The sequence below is a fragment of the Pleurodeles waltl genome, chromosome 12, assembly GCF_031143425.1.
Source record: "Pleurodeles waltl isolate 20211129_DDA chromosome 12, aPleWal1.hap1.20221129, whole genome shotgun sequence".
Lineage (NCBI taxonomy): Eukaryota > Metazoa > Chordata > Amphibia > Caudata > Salamandridae > Pleurodeles > Pleurodeles waltl.
In genome coordinates, this window is record NC_090451.1 from 112,543,822 (window position 1) to 112,557,719 (window position 13,898).

Genomic DNA, 13,898 nt, shown 5'->3' on the forward strand with positions numbered 1-13,898 from the left:
AATTTCCACCTCTCACACACAAAACCAATTCGCCCAGCATTACAGTTATACGAATCCCAGGCAGTTTCCTCAGCGCTCTACGGGGCTGAACTTTGGGGTTATACCAAAACCCAAGACCTAACCACCGCTGAAAACAACTTCTTAAGAAATCTTGTGTCCCTTCCGCTAAGCACCCCACTGTTCCCTCTTTTCAAGGACCTCGGCATCAAACGCATTGGTCACAAAGCCCGCCTGCGACCTCTGCTGTACTGGCGACGTCTCTGGACCACTCCGGAACTTGACATCTTCACCGAAGCTCTACAGGTCATCCTAAAAGCCGACCACCTGCACAGAATCCCCTGGCTACGATCCATCAAGGATTTACTTCACTCTATCGGGCTCGATGATCTCTGGAACTCACCAGCCACGTCAGTCTTTCCCTCGAAAAGCGAACTAAAGAAACTTTACTGGCAAAGGGCCAACAACGAAGACACTCGGGCTGCACTCCACACTACATTATCTTGTGACTTTGCCAACCTAAAAGAGTCATGCAAGTACGAAACTTTTTGGGACCTAATCACGGTCCCAAGGGAAAGGAAACTGTACTTCCAGCTCCGCATTGGAACACTCCCATTAAGACTTTTCACCAGCAGCTGGTCACACAACGAATCCACCGCATGCCCTGCTTGCAAAGCCCCCGTCGAGAATCTCCCTCACCTTCTTTTTGCATGCCCCGCGTATACTGCCCCCCGTAGGAAATGGCTGGCCCCGGCATGCAGACTACTGGGAGCACGCTGCTCTGCGCTAGCTCTGCGAATCCTTAGATCAGACACCAGGCCAACGCTAGTGATCGCTATCGCCAAATTCCTCGGAGCTAGTTGGCTTATTAGAGGGAAAACTCTCCTGGACAAAGACTCCAAATAAGACTGTCCCAACATCCTGCACAGTGCATTTCATTTCATCTCATTTCATCTAATTTCATTCCATTTTATTCTATCTCATTTTTATTCCATTTTAATTTTTATTTATGTTTTACTCCCTTTTATCACCATATTTACCTGCAATTTTATTTTATTATGTGCATTTACTTGTATTTATTACTGCTCGTGCTTTTTTGGCTCTTGTAGCCGCAATAAAGCTTCTTTGAATTTGAATTTGAAAAGCAGAGTACGAAACTCAATTTCTCTATTCATTTTTAGAAAAATCTGCTGCAAAGAAACTGACAGTAAGTACATATGTGACAGTAAATCTAGCTTTATTAATTCATCAGAAAGAGGCAGCATTTTAACATATTATTCAATTAAAACACCTGCTGCAGATCTTTGTGTGCCCAGCAATTCTGAGGAGATTATAATCAGTGCTCCCAGTTTTCCGTTTTTACTGACGTTTACTGTTAAATACAGACAGAAAAGTATTTTTTTCCTGTCTATGTTTATTTTTAAATACTGAAAAATACGAAAATAGGCTTCTTTGATGATTTTCAGTGCTGTCAATCACAGGGCAGTAGTTGTACAGAGGTAGGGGAGTTGAAAAAAGACAATAGATTTCCTTTCAGGGCTTTATTAAGTGCAGATGTACAGTTATTTCTAATATTCTAAAATGCAAGTGTTTTTTTAGATAAGAGTGTTCTATATACCACTGAAACCTTTTGGACATTCAAATGGGAGTATATATTTATCAGTTACATATATGTGGAAAAAAGTCCATTGCAGCTTTATTCATCGAGTAAGCACAAAATTTAAATTGATAAATACAGAAAAATGTGCGAAATATAAATATGGATAAATACAGACAGAAATGTTGAAAAAATAAATACCATAAAACCGGGAGCCCTAATTATAATATAAAAGCGGCAAGAAAACTAGCGCTTAATGAAGTTCTTGGAGCGTTTTGTCCAATCACAGTTTTGACTCATAAATAGGACTCCACGGTTTTGTGGTATTTTTTTTTTTTTAGCATTTCTGTCTGTATTTATCCATATTTCGTTTTGGCCATCTGATTGGTATTTATCCATATTTGTTTTGAGTTCTGAGAACAAATGAGTTGTAAAATGGTGCATATCCAGATTTATTTAACTGACAAACATGCGCTAATACTTTGATGCCTGTCGCGTTTCAGCAAACTAAGCAGCCAAATATAGCAAACCACTACACCGTCAGGGAAATGCCAGAATTATAGTACAATTTTTTGTCAACGCGCCTCTATTTAGGGACATCTCAACCTTTTTTTTAACTTCCCATTCTGTCTGTCTGCACAGCTGTTCTCTTAGAATTCACAAAGGACAGTATGGAGAGACACGCACAGGAAGCACATTTTTTAGTATTTTTCCAATTTTAAAAATAAATATGGACAGGAAACATTGTTTTCTGCCTGTATTTATCTGTAAAAATCAGTAAAAACTGAAAACTGGGAGCCTTACTCATAATGTAGCAAAGAGGGTTAATGTGCTTCCTGAAAAGCCCATTGTGTAACACGAAGATCACAGACTGGTATTTTATGTAGATAGGTGAGTGAACTACTGCTTTTTGATGCCGAGGTAATTTTCTTATTTCCAGGTCATAAGTTGCAATTGTTCTAACACAGCACAGTGATCTATTTACCAGCATCAGGGTGCTCCATGCAAACTTTAGGTAACAGTCAGATATGTATTGTGTTTTTTTTCAGTACTATAAGATTTTAAAGAAGAGTTACTTTGGGAAGTAATGCAGTCTTTTTCGTACAGACAACCACATATCACAGTGGTATATTGTATATCCTGACTTTTTGTTTCTCTCAACCATTCACCAGCGGCTGCTGGCATGTAGGAAGAGTGGTTTGGGTGGGAAAAATGTGGTGTTGGTGTGTGCATGCATGCAAGGTGAGTGGTGTGTGTAAATAAAAAGAAAAAAAAAACTTACCTTGCTTGCTGCACTACGTACAACATCCTCCTCGCTCCGGTCTCCTCAGGCTCCAGAAAATTCCCCTAAGCAATCCTTGTGCTGCTCTCATGCTGGTAACCAGCATGAGAAAAGTGCCAGGATTAGAGGGAGCAGCCTCTCGCAGCACTTTCAAGAGCCCTGGAGGCCTGGGTTTTCTCTAACCCAGCGATCTTAAGACAGAAAAGTTACAGAAGTTTAGAATGCGCGTTTGGCTGGCCGTCGCAAGACAGCTGGCCAAAAAGACATGCACACTTTAAACTATGCACAGCTCACTGTTGCCACTAAGCAGCAGCGGCCCGCCCTGTCCTGACACTCGGTTCAGGACAGGAGGATGGAAAATAAAATGGTAATAAATTAATTTTATTACATTTTATTTTTCATCCTTCGGGGGCATTTAAGGAAGAGGGGCAACGCTCCTCCATCCTAATGGAGGAGCAGCTCCTGCCATTCACCCTTAACATTTTGGCCCGGTTATGAGTCTGATGGTACAAAAACCGCCAGACTCGCGCTGGAGGTCAGACCACCGCAGCTGTGGCGGTCTGCCCGTCATATTACAAGATTGGCAGTCAGTGCTGCCAAAAGACCTCCATCTTCACCAGGATCTCTGATCACCACAGGATGACGATGGTTGTGATTGTAATCAGCCATGGTGGCACTGAAGTCAGCGCCACTGTGCTGATTAGAACCATGTTCTAATCAAGCATTTTCATGGCGGTTCAAACGCCATGAAAAGGCTGGTGGAGGACAAGTGCCACAGGGGAGCCCCCGCACTGCCCACGACATTGTCCATGTGGAGCCGAGTCGAGTCCAATGCTACTGCACATTTTCCACGGGGCTGACGGGCATACCAAGGTTTCTGTTGGTCAGCCAAGTGGAAAACTCGTAATGGGGTTGGTGGGGAGACCACCAGTTCCGCCGCGGTCTCCTCACCATGGTGCTGGTGGTCGGGCTTTCCCACCGCCAAACTCATATCCAGGCCCATAATATCTACAAGTATGAACAACATCTGATTCCTACACCTTATAACCCTCATTGTCTTATATTTCTTTTCCTGGACCTTTATTTACACACCTATGATTTGTTGTGCCTCTGTGTGTGACTTAAAGCATTCTGACACCCTACATTGGGATGAGTAGTGCTATAAAATAATTCAAGTACACTAGGTGCCGTTGAAATTATTATTTGTGTAATTACTCATATGTATAGCTACATCTTGCATTCTGACAGCACACGCACATCTCATACATAGGACGTTGAACAAAGTTGAAAGCCTACTCTTTCAGGTCATAATTTCTGTAAACATCCTTGTGAAGTGATAAGTTTATGCCTTTGTTTCCTTGGCATCTATTTGCTAGGCTCCAGTTGGCTTCCAGCCAAGAGGATAGTTGAAATAAAGAACATCATATGACCTTTTAAATCATGATTTTGTTTTAGGCCAAGTTGGAAGTAAAAATAAGAAAGCCCACTCACTGACTGCAGGTTGCGGCTCAACAGAATGCAGACATTGTGCATAAATTGCTGAATTATGCCCTTGTGTCTGAAAATGACACCAGGACAAATTCAGCATGTTTGAACCCAGTTCTGGTAGGTTCCCCTACATTCCAGTCAGAAACATACTTATGCAAAGTTTGTAAATGAAGAGAAGTTAAAACAATAGAAGATGTCTTCACTTTCACCATTATTCTCCAGGAAGATATTTCAATAAAGAAGACATGGAGCTCAGTGGCTGGTTAGGCCAGATGGTTCGACTGTGGGGCTTGAGAATCAAGGTTTGCTGGGTCATAGCAGGGCAGGCATGTTGTGGTGGTGGGTTGTGGAAGGTGAGTTTCTGTCAGCTCCCCAAATCAACTGCAAATGCACATATTGTGAGTTCTGCAGATTTTTAGGTTGATCCTGCAGACAACATGCATGCGTGCAGTCGCTTGTGGAGCTATTCTTTCTTTAAAAAAAATCTTAAAAGGGGCTTTTATCCCACTGACTACTTACCATTGGTTCATCCCATTATCACTCTTAGTACCTTGCTTCATTGGTCAGCATGTCGTTTCAGTTTCGTCTTCTTCATCTTATTCGTGCCTTTTCCCTTTGATAGAGCTAAGTACTAATCGTTTTAGTACGACCACAGATTGAGGTACTTTATTTTCCACAGCAAGCCCTGGTTTTGGAGCACAGTGTTCATGAAACTCCTACTAAACAAAACAGGTCCTACGGCGCTTGTGCAGAAGCAGCAAAGATTGCAACACGTCAGATAAATTCACCAGGAGATAGCAATGACTGAAAGCACCCTTGTATTGGAAGCCACCAGTTATTTTAAACATGATTGGTGTACATTAGCACTCAGGTCTGTCTCAATATGATCTGACTGGGCTGAGTGTAGCTTACCTCACTTATAACTGTTGCATTCTGGGCTTGAGAGATGCACATTGGTTTCTACTTCAGGATGGCAGCTCCTCTGGCATTGGTAGATCAACTGCTTATGGTGCGGGTGGAAATGAATCGGAGAGAAATGGTATCTGTGCTGCCTCCATGGTGTAGGCTTGCAGGTAGGCCACGCGTAGAAAGAGCTACAAATAATGTGACAATGAGGCTAGAAGTGAAATAGCCTGTGAGCCTTGAGTGACCGCTCTCTTATTATTTATCCCCTCAGGCCACCTTTGAGGTGTAATCCGCTACATTGTATCATAGAGGCCAGGTGGCATTCTACATCCCATCCAATTTTTACTAAATGAATACCAAACTTTATATACCCCATGCATGTATAGTCTTGGAGCAGCTGGCTCGGTGCTGGATTAGGGCAAAGACCATACCTCTGGCTCCAGCCTCCATCCTTTCTCGCACCAGTCAATGAACCGACCAGTGTGGCTGGCCTGGGGGGTGGTGCCTGGGTGCTGATGATCACTGATGGGAACAGGTCTGCCATCCAATAACGTGTCCCAGTGGTTGCAAGGACGGGTTAGGGCACCACCAATATGTGGGCTATATGTCACAGTTTCTTCGTCAAACATCTCATCCTGCTCCACCTGGTTGTCCCTCAGCATCTCAAGCAAGGACAACACTTGTTCAAACCAGGACACATTCCTGGCTACCATGGTGTGTCTTCACTGGCCAGTGATCATAGTTTCTTGGATGTCTATGATCCTTCAGATTTCCTTTTCTAAACTGACTCGGAATATGGTTTTAGGGAGGCTTCCTTGATGATTACTGGGGCAGGCTGTGTGCTAGACCTGACAGCCTCAGGGTGGTCATCCCTAACTTTTTGCCTGCCCCACTCCACTTTTTAGATATTGTTTTTGCTGGTTTTAAGACTCTGTGCACTTTACCAATGTTAACCAGGGCTAAAGTGCATATGCCCTCTCCCTTTAAACATGGTAACATTGGATCATACCCAATTGGACTATTTAATTTACTTATACGTAGAGTGCACTATATGTGCCCAGGGCCTGTAGATTAAATGCTACTAGTGGGCCTGCAGCAAAGATTGTGCCACCCACTTAAGTAGCCCCTTATCCTTGTCTCAGGCCTGCCATTGCAAGGCCTGTGTGTGCAGTTTCAGTGCCAATTCGACTTAGCATTTAAAAGTACTTGCCAAGCCTAAAACTCAACTTTTCTTACATATAAGACACCCCTAAGGTATGTCCTAGGTAACCCATAGGGCAGAGTGCTGTGTAGGCAAAAGGCAGGACATATACCTATGTAGTTTACATGTCCTGGTAGTGTAAAACCCCTAAATTTGTTTTTACACTGGTGTGAGGCCTGCTCCCTTCATAGGCTAACATTAGGGCTGCCCTCATGCATTGTTTGAGTGGTAGCTGCTGATCTGAAAGGAGTATGAAGGTCATATTTAGTATGACCAGAATGGTGATATAACATCCTGCTGACTGGTGAAGTTGGATTTAATATTACTATTTTAGAAATGCCACTTTTAGAAAGTGAGCATTTCTATGCACTTAAATCTTTCTGTGCCTTACAATCCATGTCTGGCTGGGTTTAGTTGACAGTTCCTTGTGCATTTACTCAGACACACTCCAAACACAGGATACTCAGCCTCACTTGCATACATCTGTATTTTGAATGGGTCTTTCTGGGCTGGGAGGGTGGAGGGTCTGCCTTCACACAAAGGACTGCCACAACCCCTACTGGGACCCTGGCAGACAGAATTAAACTGAAAGGGGGCCTGGTGCACTTCTAAGCCACTCTTTGAGATCTCCCCCACTTCAAAGGCACATATGGCTATATAAACAGGGTGTCTGCCCCTACCAACTCAGACACTTCCTGGAGAAGAAACTTGAACCAGAACCTGCATACTGCCAAGAAGAACTTCCTGGCTGCCAAAAGGACTCACCTGTCTGCTTTCTGTGATGGAATGCTATCTTGCTGTTGCCCTGCTGCCTTGCTGCTCTCTGGCTGTGATGAAGAAGTGCTCTCCATGTGCTTGGATAGAGCTTGCCTCCTGTTCCCTGAAGTCTTGGGAACAAAAAGACCTCATCTCTACAAGAAGGACTCCGTGTGCAGCGAAATTTGACGCACAGCCTGCCAGAAACGACGCACAGCCTGCGGCACGGTGGCAATTTCACCACACACAGAACCAGAATGACGCAGCCCGACTTCGCAATGAAAATATCGACGCAGCGCCAGCGCCAGCGTAGCTACCGGAAATTCAACGCACAGCCCAATGGATCGATGCACAGCCGAGCCGGAACGACGCAGCCCAACTTCCAGAGAGAAAGTGCCTGCCGTGCAGTAGAAAATTCGACGCAACGCCTACTGGATCAGTGCAGCTCTTGTGACTTTGTTCTGCCGCGCATCGCCGCCGGGACGTTTGAAAACCCCGCAACCCGAAGAGGATCCAAGCTCCAGAAATCGACGCACAGCCGTCCCTGCATGAAAACTAAACGATGCATCGCCATGTGCGGCCCGAGAAATCTATGCACACCCCTTTGTTTCCACGCATCTCCTCCTCTGCGGTTCTTTGCAGAGATTTTTCACATGAACCAGGTACTTTGTGCTTGAAAGAGACTTTGTTTGCTTTTAAAAGACTTAAGACACTTTATATTACTTTTTGGTGATATCTCAGCATTTACTTACTGCATCTTTAATCATTTTGACCTGCATTTATCCAGATATATATTGTATATTTTTCTAAACACTGTGTGGTGTATTTTTGTGGTGCTATATGGTGTTATTGTATGATTTATTGCACAAATACTTTACACATTGCCTTCTCAGTTAAGCCTGGCTGCTCATTGCCAAGCTACCTGAGGGTGGGCACAGGATAATTTGGATTGTGTGTGACTTACCCTGACTAGAGTGAGGGTCCTTGCTTGGACAGGGAATAACCTGACTGTAAACCAAAGACCCCATTTCTAACATTGGTGATCAGCAGTGAGGATAGGACTTGTATTTGTGCAGTGACATACAGTAGCTAAGTATTCACTACCTACCCACAGCTGAAGGTCAACTTGATTTGATATCTTTTTCTGCAATTTTGTTTTTCCTGAAAAGTTTTGACTAAAAACCTCATTCAACATGTCTCTGGCTGGGTCTAAAGCAGGAGATGAAGATTTTGATCTGGCTCTGCTGGAGACCTACACTGTTAAACAGCTGAGGGCGTTCTGCAGGGAAATGTGTGTATCTACCCCGAAAGCCTCCAGAAAGGAGGAATTCCAAATGGCGCTGAGGGCCTGGGCAGAAGCCCATTCAGAGGGGGCTGTTGAGGAAGAGGGTCCAGAGGATGGCCCCTCAGATTATTTTTTGCCATCAGAAGATGATGTTACCACTGGAATTGTGCCCCCGCCAAACCAGGGAGCAGTGTCTCTGATCAAGGCCTAACCGCAAAGGAAAGGAGAGAGTAGATAGAGTTTCTATTGAAATGGCAAGGATGAAAATTGAAGCTCAACAGGAGGAAAGGAGGGCAGAGAGAGAAGCCAAACAAGCTGAGGCTGAAAGAGCAGCCAAGCAGATTGAAGCTGAGAGAGCTGAAGCTGCAGCTGAGAGAGCCTTGGCTGAGAAAATATTTTTGTTGGCTCATTAACTGAGTCTCAAGGAGCTGGAGATCAAGGCGAGACAGTTTGAGTCCAGCAGTGATGATGGCAGCATACATGCAGGACCTGTTGGGGAGAAAAAGGTTTGTATACTCAAGAATGTGGTGCCAAGTTTTGTGGTGGGAGATGACATTGACAAGTGGTTGGCTGCCTATGAAGTTGCACTAAGGGCCCATGGGACCTCTGAGGAGCACTGGGGGGTGCCCTTGTGGTTTCATGTACTAGCAGTGGGGAGGGACACACTTCTTACACCAGCTCCACATGAAAGCCGCTTTACTGGCCAAGTTTGGGCTGACCCCTGAGAAATACCATCCGAGGTTTAGGGACAGCACCAAACTTTCCACACAAACTTGGGTAGATTGTTTTGATTTCTCCAATAAGGCAGTGGATGGATGGGTGCGGGGCAGCAAAGTAGATGATTACAAAGGGTTACATGACTTGATTCTGAGAGAGCATATGCTCAGTATTTCTTTTGCCAGCACTTAGTAGATGGTAAGCTGACTGATCCCAGGAAGCTTGCTGATGAGGCGAACCTCTGGGTTAGCACCAGAGTGTCCAATCTGGGGGGGACACCCACAAAGGTTGTCAAGGTTCCCAACAGAAGAAAGAAGGGGGGATAAACTTGAAGATAAGGAAATCTCAAAAGGCCCCCAAAACAATTCCCAAGGTGGGGGGTAACCATTCCTCTTCTACATTTGGGAAGAAACCAGGGTTCTTTGACAGAAGGTTACGGACGTTCATCCCCAAATACTGAGAGTGCTACCAGCATTGACACTCTAAGGGTGACTCCCAGTGTTCCAAGAGAGCACAGTCCACCACTGGACAGACACCTGGGACGGCTAGTGTAGCGCTCAGGGGGAAATAGTCCCAGTTAGCTGTTGGGGGCAAACAGAGGTTTCCCTAGTGTCTCTGGGAGATAGAGAGATGGTGCCTAAAGCTCACATGCCTGCAAATACTTCAAAGTACAGGCAGTGGGTCACCATTGATGGGTAAAGGGTGGAGGCTCTGCATGACTGTAGGAGGCTGGACTGGCTTGTAGTGAGAACCAAGGGGTACTTGCACCTTGCACCAGGCCCAGTTATCCCTTATTAGTGTATAGGGTGTCTAGCAGCTTAGGCTGATAGATAATGGTAGCTTAGCAAAGCAGCTCAGGCTGAACTAGGAGACGTGTGAAGCTACTACAGTACCACTTAGTGTCATATGCACAATATCATAAGAAAACACAATACACAGTTATCCTAAAAATAAAGGTACTTTATTTTTATGACAATATGCCAAAGTATCTTAGAGTGTACCCTCAGTGAGAGGATAGGAAATATACACAAGATATATATACACAATAGCAAAAATATGCAGTATAGTCTTAGAAAACAGTGCAAACAATGTATAGTTACAATAGGATGCAATGGGGAAACATAGGGATAGGGGCAACACAAACCATATACTACAAAAGTGGAATGTGAACCACGAATGGACCCCAAACCTATGTGACCTTGTAGAGGGTCGCTGGGACTATTAGAAAATAGTGAGAGTTAGAAAAATAACCCTCCCCAAGACCCTGAAAAGTGAGTGCAAAGTGCACCAAAGTTCCCCTAAGGACAAAATAGTCGTGTTAGAGGGAAAATGCAAGGAAAACACAAATCAGCAATGCAACAACGATGGATTCCTGACTGAGGGTACCTGTGGAACAAGGGGACCAAGTCCAAAAGTCACAAGCAGCTCGGAGATGGGCAGATGCCCAAGAAATGCCAGCGGTTGGTGCAAAGTAGCTCTTACTAGGCTGAAGAACTGTGAATACTGCAGGAACGACAAGGGCTAGAGACTTCCCCTTTGGAGGATGGATCCCCCACGCCTTGGAGAGTCGTGCAGAAGTGTTTTCCCGCCGGATGGACGCCAACAAGCCTTGCTACACGCAAATCGTGCGGTTGGCGTTTTTGGACGCTGCTGGGGCCCAGGAGGGACCAGGAGGTCGCAAATTGGACCTGCAGAGAGAGGGGACGTCGAGCAAGACAAAGAGCCCTCACTAAAGCAGGTAGCACCCGGAGAAGTGCCAGAAACAGGCACTACGAGGATGCGTGAAACGGTGCTTGCCGAAGTTGCACAAAGGAGTCCCACGTCGCCGGAGACCAACTTAGAAAGTCGTGCAATGCAGGTTAGAGTGCCGTGGACCCAGGCTTGGCTGTGCACGAAGGATTTCCGCCGGAAGTGCACAGGGGCCGGAGTAGCTTGCAAAGTCTCGGTTCCCAGCAATGCAGCCCAGCGAGGTGAGGCAAGGACTTACCTCCACCAAACTTGGGCTGAAGAGTCACTGGACTGTGGGGGTCACTTGGACGGTGTCGCTGGATTCGAGGGACCTCGCTCGTCGTGCTGAGAGGAGACCCAAGGGACCGGTAATGCAGCTTTTTGGTGCCTGCGGTTGCAGGGGGAAGATTCCGTCGACCCACGGGAGATTTCTTCGGAGCTTCTGGTGCAGAGAGGAGGCAGACTACCCCCACAGCATGCACAAGCAGGAAAACAGTCGAGAAGGCGGCAGGATCAGCGTTACAGAGTTGCAGTAGTCGTCTTTGCTACTATGTTGCAGGTTTGCAGGCTTCCAGCGCGGTCAGCGGTCGATTCCTTATCAGAAGGTGAAGAGGGAGATGCAGAGGAACTCGGCTGAGCTCAGGCATTCGTTATCTAAAGTTTCCCCAGAGACAGAGACCCTAAATAGCCAGAAAAGAGGGTTTGGCTACCTAGGAGAGAGGAAAGGCTACTAACACCTGAAGGAGCCTATCACAAGGAGTCTCTGACGTCACCTGGTGGCACTGGCCACTCAGAGCAGTCCAGTGTGCCAGCAGCACCTCTGTTTCCAAGATGGCAGAGGTCTGGAGCACACTGGAGGAGCTCTGGACACCTCCCAGGGGAGGTGCAGGTCAGGGGAGTGGTCACTCCCCTTTCCTTTGTCCAGTTTCGCGCCAGAGCAGGGGCTAAGGGGTCCCTGAACCGGTGTAGACTGGCATATGCAGAATTGGGCACATCTGTGCCCAACAAAGCATTTCCAGAGGCTGGGGGAGGCTACTCCTCCCCTGCCTTCACACCATTTTCCAAAGGGAGAGGGTGTCACACCCTCTCTCAGAGGAAGTTCTTTGTTCTGCCATCCTGGGCCAGGCCTGGCTGGACCCCAGGAGGGCAGCTGCCTGTCTGAGGGGTTGGCAGCAGCAGCAGCTGCAGAGAAACCCCAGGAAGGGCAGTCTGGCAGTACCAGGGTCTGTGCTACAGACCACTGGGATCATGCAATTGTACCAACAATGCCAGGATGGCATAGAGGGGGCAATTCCATGATCATAGACATGTTACATGGCCATATTCGGAGTTACCATGGTGAAGCTACATATAGGTAGTGACCTATATGTAGTGCACGCGTGTAATGGTGTCCCCGCACTCACAAAGTTCAGTGAATTGGCTCTGAACAATGTGGGGGCACCTTGGCTAGTGCCAGGGTGCCCTCACACTAAGTAACTTTGCACCTAACCTTTACCAGGTAAAGGTTAGACATATAGGTGACTTATAAGTTACTTAAGTGCAGTGTAAAATGGCTGTGAAATAACGTGGACGTTATTTCACTCAGGCTGCAGTGGCAGGCCAGTGTAAGAATTGTCAGAGCTCCCTATGGGTGGCAAAAGAAATGCTGCAGCCCATAGGGATCTCCTGGAACCCCAATACCCTGGGTACCTCAGTACCATATACTAGGGAATTATAAGGGTGTTCCAGTGAGCCAATGTAAATTGGTAAAAATGGTCACTAGCCTGTCAGTGACAATTTGGAAAGAAATGAGAGAGCATAACCACTGAGGTTCTGATTAGCAGAGCCTCAGTGAGACAGTTAGTCACTACACAGGTAACACATTCAGGCACACTTATGAGCACTGGGGCCCTGGGTTACCAGGGTCCCAGTGACACATACAACTAAAACAACATATATACAGTGAAAAATGGGGGTAACATGCCAGGCAAGATGGTACTTTCCTACACAACCCCCCCCCAAACGAAGGACAATAAGACTAGCCATTACCTGATGAGTCTTCATTGTCTAAGTGGAAATATCTGGAGAGTCCATCTGCATTGGAGTGGCTACTCCCAGGTCTATGTTCCACTGTATAGTCCATTCCCTGTAGGGATATGGACCACCTCAACAATTTAGGATTTTCACCTTTCATTTGTTTTAGCCAAAGTAGAGGTTTGTGGTCTGTCAGAACAATGAAGTGAGTGCCAAACAGGTATGGCCTCAACTTCTTCAGAGCCCAGACCACAGCAAAGGCCTCCCTCTCAATGGCAGACCAACGCTTTTCTCTAGGGGTCAACCTTCTACTAATAAAAGCAACAGGTTGATCCTGGCCCTCAGAATTAAGTTGTGATAGGACTGCCCCTACTCCTAATTCAGATGCATCAGTTTGGACATAGAATTTTTTAGAGTAACAAGGGCTTTTCAGGACAGGTGCAGAGCACATGGCCTGCTTCAGCTCCTCAAAAGCTTTCTGACAGTTTGCTGTCCATAATACCTTTTTAGGCATTTTCTTGGATGTGAGGTCATTAAGAGGGGCTGCAATGGAGCCATAGTTTTTAATGAACCTCCTGTAATACCCAGTGAGGCCTAGGAAGGCTCTCACCTGAGTCTGAGTGGTAGGGGGAACCCAATCAATAATAGTTTGGATTTTCCCCTGAAGTGGTGCAATCTGTTCCCCACCAACAAGGTGTCCCAGATAAACCACCTTACCCTGCCCTATCTGGCACTTTGAAGCCTTGATAGTGAGGCCTGCCTTTTGCAGGGCCTCCAAAACTTTCCATAGGTGGACCAGGTGATCATCCCAGCTGGAGCTAAAGACAGCTATATCATCCAAATATGCTGCACTGAAAGCTTCCAGCCCTTGCAGGACTGTGTTCACCAACCTCTGAAAAGTGGCAGGTGCATTTTTCAAACCAAAAGG